Source organism: Palaemon carinicauda, chromosome 23 (genome assembly GCF_036898095.1).
Source record: "Palaemon carinicauda isolate YSFRI2023 chromosome 23, ASM3689809v2, whole genome shotgun sequence".
Lineage (NCBI taxonomy): Eukaryota > Metazoa > Arthropoda > Malacostraca > Decapoda > Palaemonidae > Palaemon > Palaemon carinicauda.
Window position 1 is genome coordinate 106,510,098 of NC_090747.1, and position 18,141 is coordinate 106,528,238.

The following is an 18,141-nucleotide window of genomic DNA, read 5'->3' on the forward strand; positions in this document are numbered from 1 at the left end:
TTAATTCCCATATCGAAAAGAACGCTACCAAGGCATGTTGGGACTGCACCGATAGTAACGAGTAACAGCGCAAATTAACCATACGCTAGTTCTATTTAATTTATGAAATTAGATCGATGATTAAAGAACGAACACCAAATGGACAAACATTTCTTTAAAATTTTACATTAAAAGTTAAAAAACTTATATAAGTGGAATTCCTCCCATTCTTTGCATAAAACAAATAAAGAGAATTGCAAGACATACATGAAGATTACATCACACGACTGTGACGTCATAGAGTTGCCTGAACGTATTTCCGTCATCAGGATTAAAAACTTCGCAACTAAAATATAGTGCACAAACAAAACCTCTGCATACAAACTGTGAGGATCAACCGACACTTTCGGTAACCTCATGTTGCATACATCACTCGCACAAACACGAAAATTAAGTTATCACTCATGATAAACAAAGTAAATAATAATAATAAAACACGATTGCCAAAACCCTAAATCAGTGTACTTCACCAAACGAAGTCCAAAAAAGCGAAGAAGGGAAAATGATTCGAAAAACTCTCAATGGTGGACCGACGATGTTTTCGATCCAGCCGGCAGAGATGAACTGAAGTCTTAGACATGGGAATGATTCCTTGGACCACCCTGTGACGGGTGTTACCACCTACCTCCCAACCACCACAAGCCGGTTGCCTCGTTTTGAAAAATTCTGCCGATTTAGAGATATCAGCTATATATATATATATAACTGCCAGGTAAGTACTATTCATAAAAATCCTTTTTAGTCTTCTTCTGTCACCTACCATATTTTACCCACTGGGAGAATGGCCACTCCCGACACTCGTCACAAGGAGAAGCCTGTGTGCAGGAGTGTCATCTGCATGCAGGGCAAAGGCGATGAGGATCAATCTCTTCCGCAGACATGTGCCCCAAAGGCTGTTAGCAATGCCTAGAGAAACCAGCACTGCCGCAATCCTACCAAGCCAGACACACCTGAAAGAAAGAAAAAGTTTATTTTACAGCTAAGTAAGAATTTATTTAAGGTTAATCAGAGGGCGATATAGCAAGTCTTCACTCTACCAAACCAAAACAAAAATTGACATAATACACTCGGTGAGTGCGAGCGGGGTGGCTGGTTGTTGAAACCTTGCATTAAAAGCAAATGGCTTGTTCCAGCTGTGCTGAAAAACATATATCCATAATAAAATAGCGAATGCTTTGTATTCATGTTGGTACAACAAAGCGAAATATGACAAATTTGAAAATAATTTGTATTTTTCGTTAACGAGAAAAACCTCTACTGTAGCTATTTACAGGGATTATCTTTCGGTAAAGCTGGATGACTAGCCATAAAGACTTAAGGGACGTAGCAACTAGTGTATTCGCTGGTTAGTGGGAGTTGCTAGATACCCCTTTCTCTCACACCAGTGTGTTTAATCACTTTTGATTGCAGGCAGGACTTTCTAGGGGACAGGTATGTATAGCTACAGGTTTATATCGTTAGGAAAAATAAAAATTACTTTCGAATTTGTCATTTGTTCCGACACTCAATACAAACGCTATGCTATTTCTAGGGATAACCCTCCCATTAGGAGGCTGGAAGTCCGGACCAATTGGCTTGGCCTTTGACCTGTGGTCTTTATCATACGGGCTTGACACATAACTGAGGAGAACCCTGACACCTCACTAAAACTTCGTGCAACGCACGGATAGAGGCCTGAGCAATGTGTATCCTTATGATACTAGCAACGTGACTGTCTAGGTAAGATTTCTCCAAGATAAATAGGACATTCGTAGATAACTTAAATTTTTCCTAACAATACAAAGCTTTAGCTATTTATTAGGGGTTATTACTTTTAGCGAAGCTTAAAGGACAAGCCATTAAAATTTAGCTAGTTAGCGGGGTAGGAGGGGTAGCTTGCTACCACTCCCGGTCACACACCGGTGATTTAGCTCACTTTGCTTGGAGGTAGGACTTCAAGGGGGATAGGGCTGGCAAGTAAGTTTGTATAAATAGCTAAAGGTTTGTATCGTTAGGAAAGATACAAATTATCTACGAATTAGTCATTTGTTCTGTAACTGGAATACAGTACAAACCTATGCTATTTATTACGGGGGACTCGCCCATTAAGAGGGTGGTCGTCCCTGCCAAACTGGCTTTTGGCTTTACCTGGGGACTCCTTATTTTGAATAGGTTTGTACCAAAATTAAGGAGACCCTGCACCTTGCTAAACCTTGCTACGCAAGGTTCGCAGCCTACACAAGCTGTGTGTTGAAATGTTTAGAAGTGCGACTGTCCAGGTAAAAGGTATTCAGTCTTTGTAGGAAAAGACTGTTGTAACCAGGACTTTCCCAATACCACCTCTCAAGGGTATGGGGACACAACAGTATTAGCTTAATTCAGTACTTGGAGCACAAGGAAGCATGTTTTACCTGCAGTGGTTTGAGGGCAGCTTATGAAGAGAACCGAAGATGCTGCTTTCTCCAAGAGAGGCGAGGATGAAGAAGAGAATAAGAGCCAGTCAAACCTTTTCATTCACCGCACACTAAAACCGGGTAACAGTGCCCTCAACCTTCTGCTACTTGTCCAGTAAGGAGATTAAGGTATTATATCAGCTGTTGTGCAGCCACCACTGGGCCGATAGAAAATGTATTGAGTCTCCTGTGAGTCAAGTCTTGCAGGTAGTGGGTTGCGAAAGTATTCTGATGTTTCCACACTCCTGCCTGTAGAACCTGTCACAAAAAAGTTTCTCTTGAATGCCAGAGACGTAACTACGCCCGACATCGTGGGCTCTGGGGCAACGTGAAGGAGGAGGGTTCGTACTCAAGGCATGGTCTATGACCTTGGGAGTCCAGGCAGAGATGGTGTTCTTAGTATCCCTCCTCTTGTTCCTCCCTGTGCTGATGAAAGTGCAGATACACAGGATGGGCTGCGGCTATTCTTTTGAGGTACAGCCTCAAACTCCTCGCTGGGCAGAGTCAGAGATGATCAGCATCATCAGTTACAAAGAGCAGACTCAAAATTCGGAGGGAGCCAAATCGGGGATCCGCCACTCCTGAATTCAGAGTCTTGGCTATAAACTCAGGGGTGAAGCCGAACGTTACCTCTACCCATCCCCTTGAATGGGTGATATTGTATGAGAGACCATGAAGTTCAATAATTTGCTTGGCCGAAGCCAAACCTAGTAGGAACACCATCTTCCAAGTGAGGTAGTGATCTGTTGCCTGGCATAATGGTTCATAGGGGGGTCTCTTCAGAGACTTGAGAATTCAAACCATGTTCCATGGGGAGGTCGTAACTCCATATGAGTAAGGAAAATTCTAGCGATGAGGAAATATCTATTCCGTCGAGTCTAAGGGTGAGGCTTAAGGCTGAGCGATAGCCCTTAACCGCCGAGACTGAAAGGCGTATTTCCTCATGCAAATACACGAGGAACTCCGCTATTACCAAAATAGTGGTATCGAGAGGAGAGATACGCCTTCCATGACACCAACCATAGATGACTTTCCACTTTGCCTAGTAGACTCCTGCCGATGATTTCCGCGGGTATCGAGACATTCTGCTTGCAACTTATTGTGAAAATCCTCTCTGAGTGAGGAGATGATGGTCTCCAGGCGTGAAGTCGCAGCGAAGCTACAGCTCTGGAAAATGTTGGCATGTGCTTGTCTAAGTAGATCGTGTCATGGAGTGAGTTCTCTTGGAGATTCCATCAGGAGTTGCAGAAGGTCCGGAAACCATTGCGCATGATGCTAATAGCGAAGCTATGAAAGTCATTGAGAGGTTGACTGATGTTCTGGCCTTGTTGAGTATCCTCCTCATTAGACAAAATGGGGGAAAGGCGTAAATGTCAATGTTGTCCCACCATGGTTGGAATGCATCTTGCCAGAGTGCCTTGAGGTCTGGGACTGGGGAGCAGTACTACAGGAGCCTGAAGTTCAGGGCCGTTGCGAATTGATCCACTATCGGAGAACACCACAAAGTCAGGACTTTGTTGGCTACTAGTTGATCCAAAGACCACTCGGTACTCACTATCTGAGATGCTCTGCTCAGGTTGTCGGCAAGCACATTCCTCTTGCCTGGAATGAAGTGTGCCGATAGTGGTATCAAGTGAATCTCGGCCCATCTCAGTATCTCTACTGCTAGATGGGGATAAGAGCTGTGAAAAGGTACCTACCTCCTTGTTTATGGATGTAAGCCACTACTATGGTGTTGTCGCTCATCACCATTGAGTGGCCCGCCGGAACTAGTGGAAATGTTGAAGGGACTGAAAGACGTCCTTCATCTCAAAGAGATTTATATGGAGGTACTCTTCTTACTCTGACCAGAGGCCTGTGGTCATGTGGTGCAGCACGTGGGACCCCACCCTTTTTCCTAAAGATTCAGAGAACAGCATCAAATCTGGGGGGAGGACGAAAGATCCACCCCCTTTCGTAGGTTCTCGTCTGACACCCACCCTTCGAGGTCCGCCTGTTCTGCTCAGGATGTCCGGTCTGGTGAGTCGAAGGTCTGATTCCACCAGGACTTGAGACACCACTGGAGAGATTGAATCCTGAGGCGACCGTTGGGAACTAGACAGGCCAGAGATGAAAGGAGTCTGAGAAGACGTAGCCACGTCTGGGTTGGAAGTTCTTCTCGTCTGAGAAAGGGTCTTACGACCTTTCTCAGCCTCGTTATCCTATCGTCTGATGGGAAGGCTTTGTGGAGATTGGCGTCTACTATCATGCCTAGGTATACCAGTCTTTGCATAGGAAACAGGGAGGGCATCTCGAGGTTTACCATGATCCCCCTTTTTTGGGAAAGCCTCAGAAGTTTGTCTCGGTGTTGAAGAAGGGTTGACACCAAGTCCGCTGAATTAGCCAGTCGTCCAGGTAACGGAGACGGATGCCAATCCTGTGTGCCCAGGATGATACTAGGGTGAACACTCTGGTGAAGACTTAAGGTGCTGCGGAGAGACCGAAGCACAGCACCTTGAACTAGTATTTCCTGCTGTCTAGGCTGAATCTTAAGTACTTTCTTGAAGACGGATGGATTGGGATCTGGAAGTAGGCGTTTTAGGTCCAGTGTGCACATAAAGTTCTGGGGTCTTACTGCCTGTCTGCTGTCTCCATGCTTGGCAAACTTATTCAGAGCTGAGAGGTCGATGACAAGTCTCCAGCCTCCAGACGCCTTTTTCACAAGAAAGAGTCGACTGAAGAAGACTGGGGACTCATCGAGGACCTCCTGAAGAGCGCCCTTCTTCATCAAGGTCAAGACTTCTGCTCGGAGGTCTGGTCCCTTTGCCGAACCCATCGCAAGTCTATTGACACTGGATTCCTGAGCAGGGGAGGGAGAGATGTTGTGAACGGGACACAATACCCAGAATGAATCCCGGAGATTGTCTAGGGTTCGGCCCCGAGTTGGTTCCACCTGTCCCAGCAACTTTGTAGGCATTCTCCCACTAGTGGACAAGCGGGGGGGGGATGCCTTTCCTAGCGTTTGTGGCCTCGGCCACTCCCTCTAGGAAATTTTCCTCCCCTGGAGGACCTAGTGCGTTTCCCGTCATTGGTCGGAAAGGGCTTCGTAGACACCAATGTCTTCGCTGCTGTTTTGTTTGTCAAAATCTTTGTTGGACGGGATTCTGAGGAGCTGGTGGTTTATAGGGCTTGGATATCAAAGCCCTATGGAGGAGTGAGTCTTGGTGGGACTTCCTCCATGTCTCAGCAGCTTGTTTCACATCCTTTTGCTCAAAAAGAGAGGATCCCTCTAAAGATGAGTTCCTGAGCCTAGCAATCTCGGAATTTTGGACCTGCTGATGGAATCTCTCAGACGTTGCATCTCGAAGTTTCAATATGGTGTTCGGCCATAAGTTCGAGACTTGATGGGCAAGAAACTCGATGGTGCGAGTGCCTGAGAGAAGGAAAGTTTCCATCGTTTTCCTGGTGCATCCCTTGGAGAAATCCTCGGTTTGTTCCAGGATTCCGAGGGTCCCCAACCACAGATCAAGCAATGAAGTAGCCTGCATGGCATTCTTTGTGACCTTCTCCTGATGACTGGAGAGCCTCTCTAGAAAGACTCCCTTGGTGAGCTCTTCCAGAGAGTGATGGAGAGGAAGAGCTAAAAGAGGCTCGTCCAAGATCTAGAAATATCTCCTCCGCTGAACGCGAGAAGGTGGGAGAAGCTTGGTGATAGAGCCGGAACGTTGGGAGGAGGAGAGCTCGAAGAGCTGTTGGGCGATCTTAGCCCAGGCACCCTTTAGCCCTTGAGACCAGGGCAGGGCTACACTGGTCTTAGAGGGCTTCTGAATGCCAAAGCCACAGTCTGTGTCTTTGCCCTCTCGTGGGGATATCTCCGGGTCGGTAAACCCTTTGAGTACCCTAATAAGAGTCAGAACTTGCCAGAATGCATGTTCCGACACTTTTTGCTACCCCTCCGAAGTGGGACTAGCAGCGAAGTCGCATCCCTGGAGTGACTAGTGGTTCCTGTAGGCCTGGTAGTTCTTGAAGAGGACTTTAGAAGAGTCTGGGTTCTTTGATTCCTTCCGATGAAGGAGGTAGGACTCAAGCATCGAAAGCTGGATAGGACTGTCCCTCCTGACTTCTGTCGCTGGTGGAGAACTCTCCGTGCGAGGGGAAACTTCCTCCGAAGGTGGGAAGGAGGAAGCCCGAGCCTTGCGCGACTCCCTCGGCAGAGGTGAGGTAGGCAAGTATGTGGCACGGGAGACAGGAAGGACAGGCATTGAAGGCCTAACAGAAGTTAGTTTCACTTTAGGGAATGTAACTGCGTCTGAGACTCCTCTTTTCCTCTTCAGGGGAGAAGAAGCCAAGGTTCCTCGCAGTAGGTCTGCTGGTGCCGTTGGATGGGAGGTCACTGAAGAGCGAGATGACATGGTAGGCACCGAAGGCTTGCACTACTGCTCTGACCATGGCACTGAACCAAGGCTGCTTGCTGACTGATGCACTGTCGGAAAGATCCCCTGAAGGGAAAGGGACCAAAGGTTCCCTGTGAGGAGTCTTTACCGATGTTTGTGGTGGTGGATCCATCTTAGAAGACAAAATCTTCGGGATCCTGAACCCTTCTGTGGAGCCTCCTTTTCCTTTCCCCGGTAGTCATGCTGTAATGCGTTTGCTGGAAGGGGAATGGGGGGACAGTGACCTGTCAGAACCTCTATTGTGAAGTTCCTTTTGCCCGAGATGTTTTGAAGCTGGGAGAACCTGCTCTAAGGTTTAGCGTAAGTGCGCAAGAAAGCGCTGGCGAGCCGTAGAGTGAAGGCGTGCCGGAGTGCTGAAGCACCGGAGAGCACTGGCGCACAGGAGAACACTGGTATGCAGGAAAGTGCTGGCGCGCAGTTGAGTGCTGGTGCACAGGAGAGCACTTGCGAGTTGGAGAGTGCCGACGCATAAGAGAACGTCACTGCGCATGAGTGCGCTGCCGTATAGGGGAGCGCAGCTGCGCAAGGGAGCGCTGTTGCGCTGGTGAGCGAAGGTGCGATTGAGAGCTGGCAAACGCTGATCTTTCGAATGGCGAGAATGCGCTGGAGAGCGCCGACGATCGGGAGATTGCTGGGGCATTGGAAGGCGCTGACGAGCAGGCTAATGCTGATGCACCAAAGAGTGCTGAAGCACTGGAGGCCGATGACGGCGCTCTGGGAAGCGTTGAAGCGCTGGAGGGCGCTGATGTGATGCTGCCAAGCGCTGGTGCACTGAAGGAGAGCGTTGGTGCGCAGTCAAATGCTTCGGAGGTGCATTCTGAGCAGGCAGATGATGAACAGCGAGACAGGAACCGAAACAGCAGGTTGGCGTGAAAGATGGTTTGGAACAGGGATGTGCCCTATAGAAGAGCGAACATCTGATCATGAACGATCCACAGAAGGCCTAGGGCTGAAGTCCGAGGACTAGCGGCAGCGTCGTCAGGAGAAGGTCCAGAGCTGGAAGAATACTGAAGTGGAGGCTCCTCTGCATGAGATGGCTGCAAAGATGAGGCTGAAGAACTGCCTTTTCACCGATGGTGAGGAGCCACCTCTGAGGTGAAGCGGAGGGCGAGCTCTGCGGGACCGAAGGCGTCTTTTAGGGCCCAGTGGATCAGCAAGACGACCTTTAGAAGCACCAGTCCTCCACAGACGAGTCTCTCAGTGAACTCCTCCAAGGGGGAGAAACTCTCGCAGGAGAGACAGATGAAAGACTTAGTTTCCCCTTCAAAGGATGAACAGGAACGGGAGATACACAGTCGGCAGCAACAGCTGGAGAATCTGAAGGTGCAGGGGCATCGGCAGCAGCCACAGAGGGCACTTCAGACACTACAACGTCGATGCACAACAGAGGATCTAACTTCGAATTCGACAACGTCTGCGCAATAGCACCACGAACGATGAAGCGCTGCAGGGAGTCCTTGGAGGGCGGACCTGGAAATCCCACGGATGACCACACCTCTAAATAGGGAGACAAAGATAAGGCCTCACCCAGGGAGAGAGGTAGGGTCGCTTTGCTCGGGAAAGGAACACCATCTCTCGAGGACCGGCGTTGGCCATAAAATAAAGGATCTACGCTATTATTCGAAGGTCTCGCGGAAGAGGCCAAACAAGCAGGAACTTCGGAGGAAGGTCAGGAAGCAAAGAGGAGGTATTGGGTTTTTCCCCTTTCGAAGAAACCTTTAAAGTAAAAATATCCCACTTTGACTTCTTCCGGCATCGCCCAAACCTTTCCCACTGGGAGGCAAACTACTCACGCCACTCACTACACCTGTTACCACTATCACACCGTTGACCTCTGCAGGCGGGACAAAGGGTGTGACGATTGGTGTGCACGGCTGACATGAAAGTTCCGCAGAGCCGACCTTCAAAGGCAACTATGCATGGTCGCAGAAGTTACTCACACTAATCAAAGATAAAGCCCAAACAAAAGCAATTAATGGCAGTCAAAACACAGGTGAAGGATAAAGAACGGCAACAACTGTTTACCATCTGAGCCACCAGTGTGTGAGCGGGAGCAAGCTACCCCCGCTACGTGGCGAAATGGGTAGTTAACCCTCACTACACACCTGGGATTTTGGGTGTGCGAAAACAGGACAAAACATGACTATTCAACACTTGAGATTTATAAAAGCGCACAGAACTTAACAATCCAACCTAGCCTAACCTAGTAGTTCCAAGGTCACAGCCCTAGATGGGGGGTGCAAGCCCCCTGGACCCCCCCATATCACAAGCCTTCCCAGGTCACAACCCTCTAGCTGGGGGAGCAAGCCTCTCACACTCACTTCCCAGGACACAAACTATTGGAGACGTCTTTATGTGATGGTGGTGGAACTTGAACTGAAGGAGAGGGTGAAAAAAAATGCCTGTTGTTGAGTAACATCCGGGAACTTATGAAGAAGTACTTGTAAGCTGTTAATTGGTTTAAAAAACCACCTGACAGCTACGTCATTGTAAGTACACAGAAAGCTCTCCAAACCAATCGGAACCAACGCATGCGCAATAACTCACCATCAGTAGCTCAAATGAAAACAATGGACAGAGTGAAAAACATACTTCACATTTTAATCGACCAATACAGAAGTTATTATGCTCCAGACGCTATTAAACATATAGAAAAAAATACCAAACTAGCCAGCACTTGTCCATTTCTCATAGTGAATTCCAGTTTTGCTAATATTTAAAGTATCATATATTCATCCAAATAGCTAATATGATACTGTATACAGTATCCTAATACATCCTAATGTAATGGGGGCCACCCACTGGGAACCGAGGATTTTACGAGGTCCAAGTAGCTAATATGATACTGTATATCCTAATACATCCTAATGTAATGGGGGCCACCCAGTGGGAACCGAGGATTTTACGAGGTCCAAGTAGCTAATATGATAGTGTATATCCTAATACATCCTAATGTAATGGGGGCCACCCAGTGGGAACCGAGGATTTTACGAGGTCCAAATAGCTAATATGATACTGTATATCCTAATACATCCTAATGTAATGGGGGCCACCCAGTGGGAACCGAGGATTTACGAGGGAATCGATTATTAATGGTAGAACTAACCTTTTCTTCTCTATACATTATTCTCTGGGACACAGCATAAATCCACAAAATATTACACAAAATATTGACATTCCATGCACCCGAGTTATTTATCATTTGTTTGTTTACATTTTACGGTCCGCATGTAAGGTAAGCCATTATTTGCAATTTACTTTTAGGACCCTGTTATAGTTAAAGTGTTAGTGCATATAAAGGACATAAGGTAGGACATTATTTGAGATTTACTTTTAGAGTTTGTGACCCAGGAAAGGGGAATTATTATTATCATTACTTGCTAAGCTACAACCCTACCTGGAAAAGCTGGATGGTATAAGCCCAGGGGCTCCAACAGGGAAAATAGCACAGTGAGGAAAAGAAACAAGGAAAAGTAGCATATCATAAGAACAGTAACATTAAAATAAATATTTCCTACAAAAACTATAAAAACTAACAAAGCAAGAAAATAAAAAAGTGAGCCCAAGTGTACCCTCAAGCCAGAGAACTCTGGCCAAAGATAGTGGAAGACCATGGTACAGAGGCTATGGCACTACCCAGGACTAGAGAACAATGGTTTTATTTTGGAGTGTCCTTCTAGAAGAGTTGCTTACCATAGCTTATGATCCACTTCTACCCTTACCAAGAAGAAAGTGGCCACTGAACAATTACAGTGCAGTACAGTAGTTAACCTCTTGGGTGCAGATGAATTGTTTGGTAATCTCAGTGTTGCAAGGTGTATGAGGACAGAGAAGAATATGTAAAGAATAGGCCAGACTATTCGGTGTATGTGTACGCAAGGGGAAAATTAACCGTAACCAGAGAGAAGGATCCAATGTAGTACTGTCTGGCCAGTCCAAGGACCCCATAATAATGGCAGAACAGCTAATCAGCGGCAGAAATAATGGTCAAATTCGTTGAAAGCGCACTATTTACTGTAAGAAAAGTATTTTTTCCTATTAAAAATGTTGGCCCATGTTAAACTATAACTTTGCCTTCTTGAGACTTTATTTTGATAAATCTTATATTAATTCTCATAAAAAATAATTGGTTAACACTACACCCACCCTTAGATTTAATGGCAAATGTTACCAAATCTGACAATGTAAACTTGCAACCTAACCTAACTTGTTACAAGTCCAGCAAACTAGGTTAAAGAACACCAAACTACGAAAGCCAGTGAAATAGGGGTGTAGGCTACATGTAACCCCTCCTCACATACCTTACCTATTTCCCATAAATCATAATTTTAACAAATAACTTACAAATTTATTTGTTATCTTCTTTGTGTCTTGTCTTAACCTACCCAATGTAGTACCATGTTATCATTAATAAACCATTTGATATAATCCAAAGCATCTGAGGCCAAGATGGAGAGGATTCAGGGAGGGAGAAACACCTGCCTCCTTGCTGCATCCTATACAAAATTTGACAGGGGAACGTTAGTTCATGATGCATCCCTGTAATTGACTATATCAATTTGGCACCACCTAGAAACCCTAGTTTAACTAGGGCAGCGTCTCATTATTGTTACATAAGGGAAAGGTTATGAGTCAACCAAGTATTTCTGTCAGTAAAGCAATGCCAATTCATTAAATTGCAAAAAACACTTGCCAGGTTTTATGTAATTCATATTAATTACACCAAATACCCCAGATGATAGTAGCCTTAGAAGACAGACTGGAAATTGCAGGAGTTGAAACATAACATTCAACATTAAAATCAAGGAAATTATACTATAATCAAAGACAGAACTATATCAGCTTAAAATAACCTCGAGACAGCAAAATTAATGAAAGGATGCAACACGTAATTGTGTTGTAATATGAAATACTACTTCACTGAACTGATATATTAATTAAATATCATCTTCTCCAGACAAAGAAGGATAAATTTTACACCACCACAGCTCCTAGATGGCAGGCAGGTGAAGTATAGTCTACATCGACACTTCAGCAATAACACCTTGGTTAACTACGAAGTTGTACATTTTCAAGTAATTAAAACTTAATTAAATTTAAATTACATCTAACCAAACATTCCAATGCAGGAATGATAATACCGGTACCTACCTAGATGATGTAAAACCAATTAATGGCTCCTAGAAAAAAATAATTTTGGTGTCCGGTGAAATTATTGTACTACAGTAGACTTACACATGGAAGGAAGGCCAGTAACTGTAGTGGAGTTTTGTAACTTAAAAAAGTAACACAGAAGCGAAAAATCTATTTTGGGTGATAGCCATGTCGTCCTGATGGAAGGTTCCTTTAGTAGCTTCCTAAGGGTATACTGTATAAGACTACAATGGATGTTCCAGCTTCCCAGAGAGCCTGGAGAGTGAGACTGGAGGCCTGGAGCAGTGTTGTCAGGGGGATTAGTTTAAAAATCCCCAAAACTCATGCTAAAAAATTCCCTAATTAACCCAAAAATCCCCATTTCCACAAATATATATTTTTTTCTGATCCTGTAGGATTTACTAATATAGAAATTACTCACTATACTTCATATAAGTGGAAGAAAACTAATTGAAAAAATATAAAGGTTTACTCACCTTTGTTTCTTCATAGATATTTGTACAGAATATCCCCATTAGACACCCAAAATCCCCAAATCTAAGGATAAATCTCCATATATGGCAACACTGCACTGGAGATACAGAGAAAGAACATGGCCAACGTTAAAATACTTGTGTAATAAGGTACAGCCACTATGTTCGACGGTTATCTTTTCACAAGTACCTCGTTTCTACTAATCAAAATAATCCATCATTTTTTCTGCCATTCCATTAAGGAAAAAATTAATGTATGCCCATCGGTAATTTACATATTATGACAACTAGATGCAACGTTGATTAAAAAAAAAATTTTCGATAAATAAATACGCTTAGCGTTCTCTTGCTTGAGGGTACACTCGGGCACACTGTTCTACAGTATTTCGTTTCTCTTCTTGTTGTTTTGGTAAAGTTTTCATAGTTTATATAAGAAATATTTATTTAAATGTCATTGTTCTTAAAATATATTTTTCCTTGTTTCCTTTCCTCACTGGGGCCCCTGGGCTTATAGCATCTTGCTTTTCCAACCAGAGTTGTAGCTTAGCAAGTAATAATAATAATAATAATAATAATAATAATAATAATAATAATAATAATAATAATAATAATAATAATAATAATAATAATAAAGCGTTTTGTTGGAGATCAAAGTTAAGAAAATTGAAATAATTCTTTTAAAGAAATCTTTCGTCATTAATAAAGATTAATAAATACCTGACGAAATTGTCTATCACACAAATAAAACTCTGAAATATCTACCGTATAACCAATTGATTTCATAATTATACTTGTCGAATTTGCATTCTTCAAGTTCTAAAAATTGCACCAACCACAAAAATACTCTTATCTGTATCCGTTGCACATATAAAATATATCTAGGAATTCACAGCTTTTTAGAAACCGAACTGTAATTCAGTACTGATAACAGTTATCTAGAGTTCTTACGTGTTTTGTGCAATTCTAGTTTTAAAATTTTAGCAATATATTAAGAAATATATTGACGATGAATATTCCATTTTTAAGTAATATATGTGGAATCAACATACATTTGAAAATGTTTATACCATACCATTATCTTATTATTAATTGGTTGTTTTTCAGTTACAAGGACCACTAACACCGAATTCCTTTATGGTAAATATATAGTCAGATGAAACTGTAACAGTTTCTCGGTACATTTTAATTTCATTTACGGTAGTTTCCAGGTTCTTGCTTTACTGTACTTTAATATGTTACTTGAAATAAAGATGTTTAATGGCCACTACGGTGATCTAGATATGATTATTGTGATATAGTGAAATTTGACGCTTTCCAAAACAGTGAGTGGGTTAAGAGAAGTCACAGTAGATAAATAAATTTGTAAGTTATTTGTTAATTATGATTAATGACAAACTAATAGAACCAAACATTCGATCCTAAGCTACAACCATAGTTGGAAAAGCATGATATAAGCCTAATGGCTCTAACAGGGAAAAAAGGTGAGGAAAGGAAAAAAATGAAATAAATAAACTTCAAGAGAAGTAATGAACAATAATTTTTTTTTCAAGAACAGTAGCAACAAAATTAGATCTTTCATATATAAACTATAAAACTTAAAAAAAAAAACAAGAGGAGGAGAAATACGATATACAGCATGCCCGATTGTACCCTCAAGCAAGAGAGCTGTAACCTAAGACAGAGGAAGACCATGGTTATGAACAAAGGCTATGGCACAAATAAACAAATGGCAGGGCGTTAAGATACGGCAAAGATGAAAAGCAAAGAAACAACAATTTAGTGGAAGACTTCGCTCGTAATAATCGTCCTTATCAGGTTACCTCTCTCTCTCTCTCATTGCCTTAAACCGGCTGAATATTCACTTTTTCTTTCTCAATTACATTACCCAAGCTCTCGGGCGCCTTGCTCGCATGTGTGTCAAATGCAAGAGGGTAGCACGTGCGGGCCATTCAAGCAGTGGTTAGTGGTAATCAGCTCATTTCAGAAAACACCAGAATCCCTCCAAATTTCTTTCCATCTTTCTCTGGTCTTTGCGACTCTGCCTTCGGTTGTGATTTCGGCAAGTTGAGTGGTTTTACTTGGCTTTTAATAAATACATAATCGAGCAAGCAATGAATCGTCGACGTACGAAACTTGTGTGCTTGGATTAATTACCCAAGGAATTTTCTTGCTTCAAAATGTTGAATTTGCCTACTGTCTTCCAAGTCCTTACTATTTTAATGGCAATTACTACTATTTCTATGCATCTAACAAAAAATAAAAATATGGCTAAACAGGTTAACTAATAGGTATCATCATCAGCCGTTACTAGTGCACTGCAGAACAAAGACCTCAGACATGTCCTTCCTCTTGTGTCTGTTTATGTCTTTCTATGTCAGACCACACCCGCAAACTTTCTTAGTTCGTCTATCTATCGTCTTCTCTTTCTTCTCCTACTTCTTTTGAAATCTCTACGGAACACACACACACACACACACACACACATTCAACTCTTCTTCTGTTCCTGGTAATTGAGCGACAGTGGTGGCCATAACCCAGCTCTAGGGCAATTTGTAAACCATATCTTAGTTTACTATATTTTTTCATCGCATTTGGAAGGGTAGAACCAGAAGGGCATGACATTTCAGTTTCTCAACAAAATTTTTACAAGTGAGGTTACTGACTCTTCTTGATCCCAGCAGATGGTGGTGGTCATTTATAGCTAAATTAATTGGGGTTGTTAGGCCCTGAGGAATCGACGTCCTTCAGAACATGAGCAAAGTGCTGTATCACCCAATCATGTACTTACATTGGCTGATTGTGACGTATTAGGTTGGCCAGGGCACCATCCACACGTTGAGATACTACCACTAGAGAGTTATGGCATCTTTTGACTGCCCAAACAGTACTACGTTGGATCCTTCTCTGGTTACGGTTCATTTTCCCTTTGCCTACACACACACACATATATACACCGAATAGTCTGGCCTATTCTTTACATATTCTCCTCTGTCCTCATACACTGACAACACTGAGATTACTAAACAATTCTTCTTCACCCAAGGGGTTACTCTACTGTAATTGTTCAGTGGCCACTTTCTCCTTGCTAAGGGTTGTAGAGACTCTTCAGCTATGGTGAGCAGCTCTTCTAGGACAGGACACTCCAAAAGCAAACCATTGTTCTCTAGTCTTGAGTAGTGCCATAGCCTCTGTACCATGGTCTTCCACTTTCTTGGGTTATAGTTCTCTTGCTTGAGGGTACACTTGGGCACACTATTCTATCTTATTTCTCTTTATCTTGTTTTGTTAAAATTTATATAGTTTACATAGAAGATGTTTATTTAAATGCTGTTACTCTTATTAAGATATTTTATTTTCCCTGTTTCCTTTCCTTACTGGGCTATTTTCCCTGTTGGCACCCCTGGGCTTATAGCATCCTGCTTTTCCAACTAGGGTTGTAGCTTAGCAAGTAATAATAATAATAATAATAATAATAATAATAATAATAATAATAATAATAATAAGGTTATAACCAGCATCAGAGCAAAGTTGTTACAGACATAACTGAAACAACTTGTCCCTAAGACTAGGCTAACAAAATGGAAATGTATCTTAGGATGGAGCTTTAATAAAGCTTTGATCTTTCTCCGGTCTAATTTATGTTGGAGCCTAACGCTACTCTGATCAATAGTCAATTCAACAGCAAATTATTCTAGGAGTAAAAAGTTAGGTTGGACTAAGATATGGATAAAGGGATTTCGTACCTAAAAAATCCAGATTTATCAAAAATATTGAACTACGTTTGGAACACATGTTTATTTCATCATTATCAAAGCTTACTCTCTTTGTGTTGTCACTCAAAACTTCCTGTACTTTTGATTGATCGTGGTGAAAGAGTCTCTGTATCGCCATGATCAGCCAAGCTGTACTAGTCAGTGCCACCCATACTAGGTGGTTTGCTGTAAGCTATCAGACAAAAATCTTCCAACATCACCAATCCACACTGGCCAGTGAGGTGATTAAACTGGCCAAACCCCAGACATGAATATAGACATGTCTGAGGACTTTGCCCTGCAATGGACTAAAAACGGCTGCATTTGTGGTTTTTGTATGTATGTATGTATGTATGTATGTATGTATGTACACACACACACACACACACACACACACATATATATATATATATATATTAATAATATGCTTGCTGCCTTTATCGTCCAGTGGGCTAATACGGCTGATGATGATATGTATACATACACACACACACACACACACATATATATATATATATATATATATATTATATATATATATGTACATGTATATATATATATATATATATATATATATATATATATATATATGTATATATATATATATATATATATATATATATATATATATATATATATATATATATATATATATATATGGTTATGATGTAAAAGCTAATTTAGACGGTTGCATAGTCCTATAATGGAAAGGCAAAAGTTGATTGCATGCAGAAGACTACAGGCTAGAGGCTAGAAGTTAAGTAATTACTATCACGTGTTTATAATGATTCAAGTGATGCTATTGGAAGATACGCACATGATACGTGTAGTGAACTAGATTATGAGTTTTAAGAGCCTATTATCACGTGAATAATACGTCACAACTTCACAAGGTTATACTATTGCAGCAGTGAGAGTAAAAGATAATATTTTAACCCTTAATATGCTAGAACACTTAAGTAAAACAATATTTTCATGGCATTTGGTAGAGCAAGAAATAAAATTTCATTAACTTTGTCCTATTGTAATGAGGCAGTAGACTGCAATGATTACAAAAGTGACTTACATTGTAACCTATACGTAAAATTAATAAACTGAAGAGGTTTTATATAATTGGATATGTAATAGTATGCTGACGGTTTTGAGCCATTTTAAGGTAGGGTATGACTTCATTATTACATTTTTGACTTTACAAGGCAGTACGAAAAAAAAAATGGCGATCTAATCTTATTCCTGAGCTGGATATCAATTTCTGGCATAGTCGTTTAGTATTTTCTTATGCACGATGCATAATATTTTTCATAATTCTGTCCATCCTCTACATTTAGATATTATCAGACTGTACCATCCTGTGCGTAGAACTAGGTATACAGTTATACTAAAAAAATTTTAATGAGGTGCATTTGCACTGACTCGCAGCGATGCCCTTTTAGCTCGGAAAAGTTTCCTGCTATCTGATTGGTTAGAATTATCTTGTCCAACCAATCAGAAATCAGGAGATTTTTCCGAGCTAAAAGGACACCCCTATGAGTCGGTGCAAATCTGCCTCACTAAAAAGAATTGACTATAGTTATAAAAGTGTTACCTTCATCATAAGACTCAATACTAATCAGATTGTGGCAGTTGAATCGGTGGAGCTTCAGAGAGACAAACTTACAAAAAAAATATTTTACGTTGAACAGGATGACATGAGTCTTCATAGTTTATATATGACAGATCTATTTTAACGTTGTTACTGATGTTCTTGAGATATATTTTATTTCTTATTCATTACTTCTTATATAGTTAATCTATTTAGTTTCTTCACGAGGCTATTTTTCCCAATTGGAGCTCTTGGGCTTGTAGCATCCTGCTTTTC

General features: G+C 41.9%; 1 long non-coding RNA gene across 4 annotated transcripts in view; it reads right to left on the minus strand.

Annotated features, from left to right (window-relative positions):
• The window catches only part of LOC137617352 (uncharacterized), a 91,422-nt gene that overhangs the window by 49,805 nt on the left and 23,476 nt on the right, over positions 1-18,141 (minus strand). Inside the window, exon 1 of one of the 4 annotated variants that reach the window (XR_011039632.1) lies at positions 12,140-12,309. The exons of 1 other annotated variant lie outside the window; for it this stretch is intronic. This is a non-coding gene — a long non-coding RNA (uncharacterized lncRNA). Of the gene's footprint in view, positions 1-12,055; positions 12,310-18,141 lie in introns of those variants that run through there. 2 more of the 4 variants (XR_011039630.1, XR_011039631.1) reach the window with 2 other exon arrangements.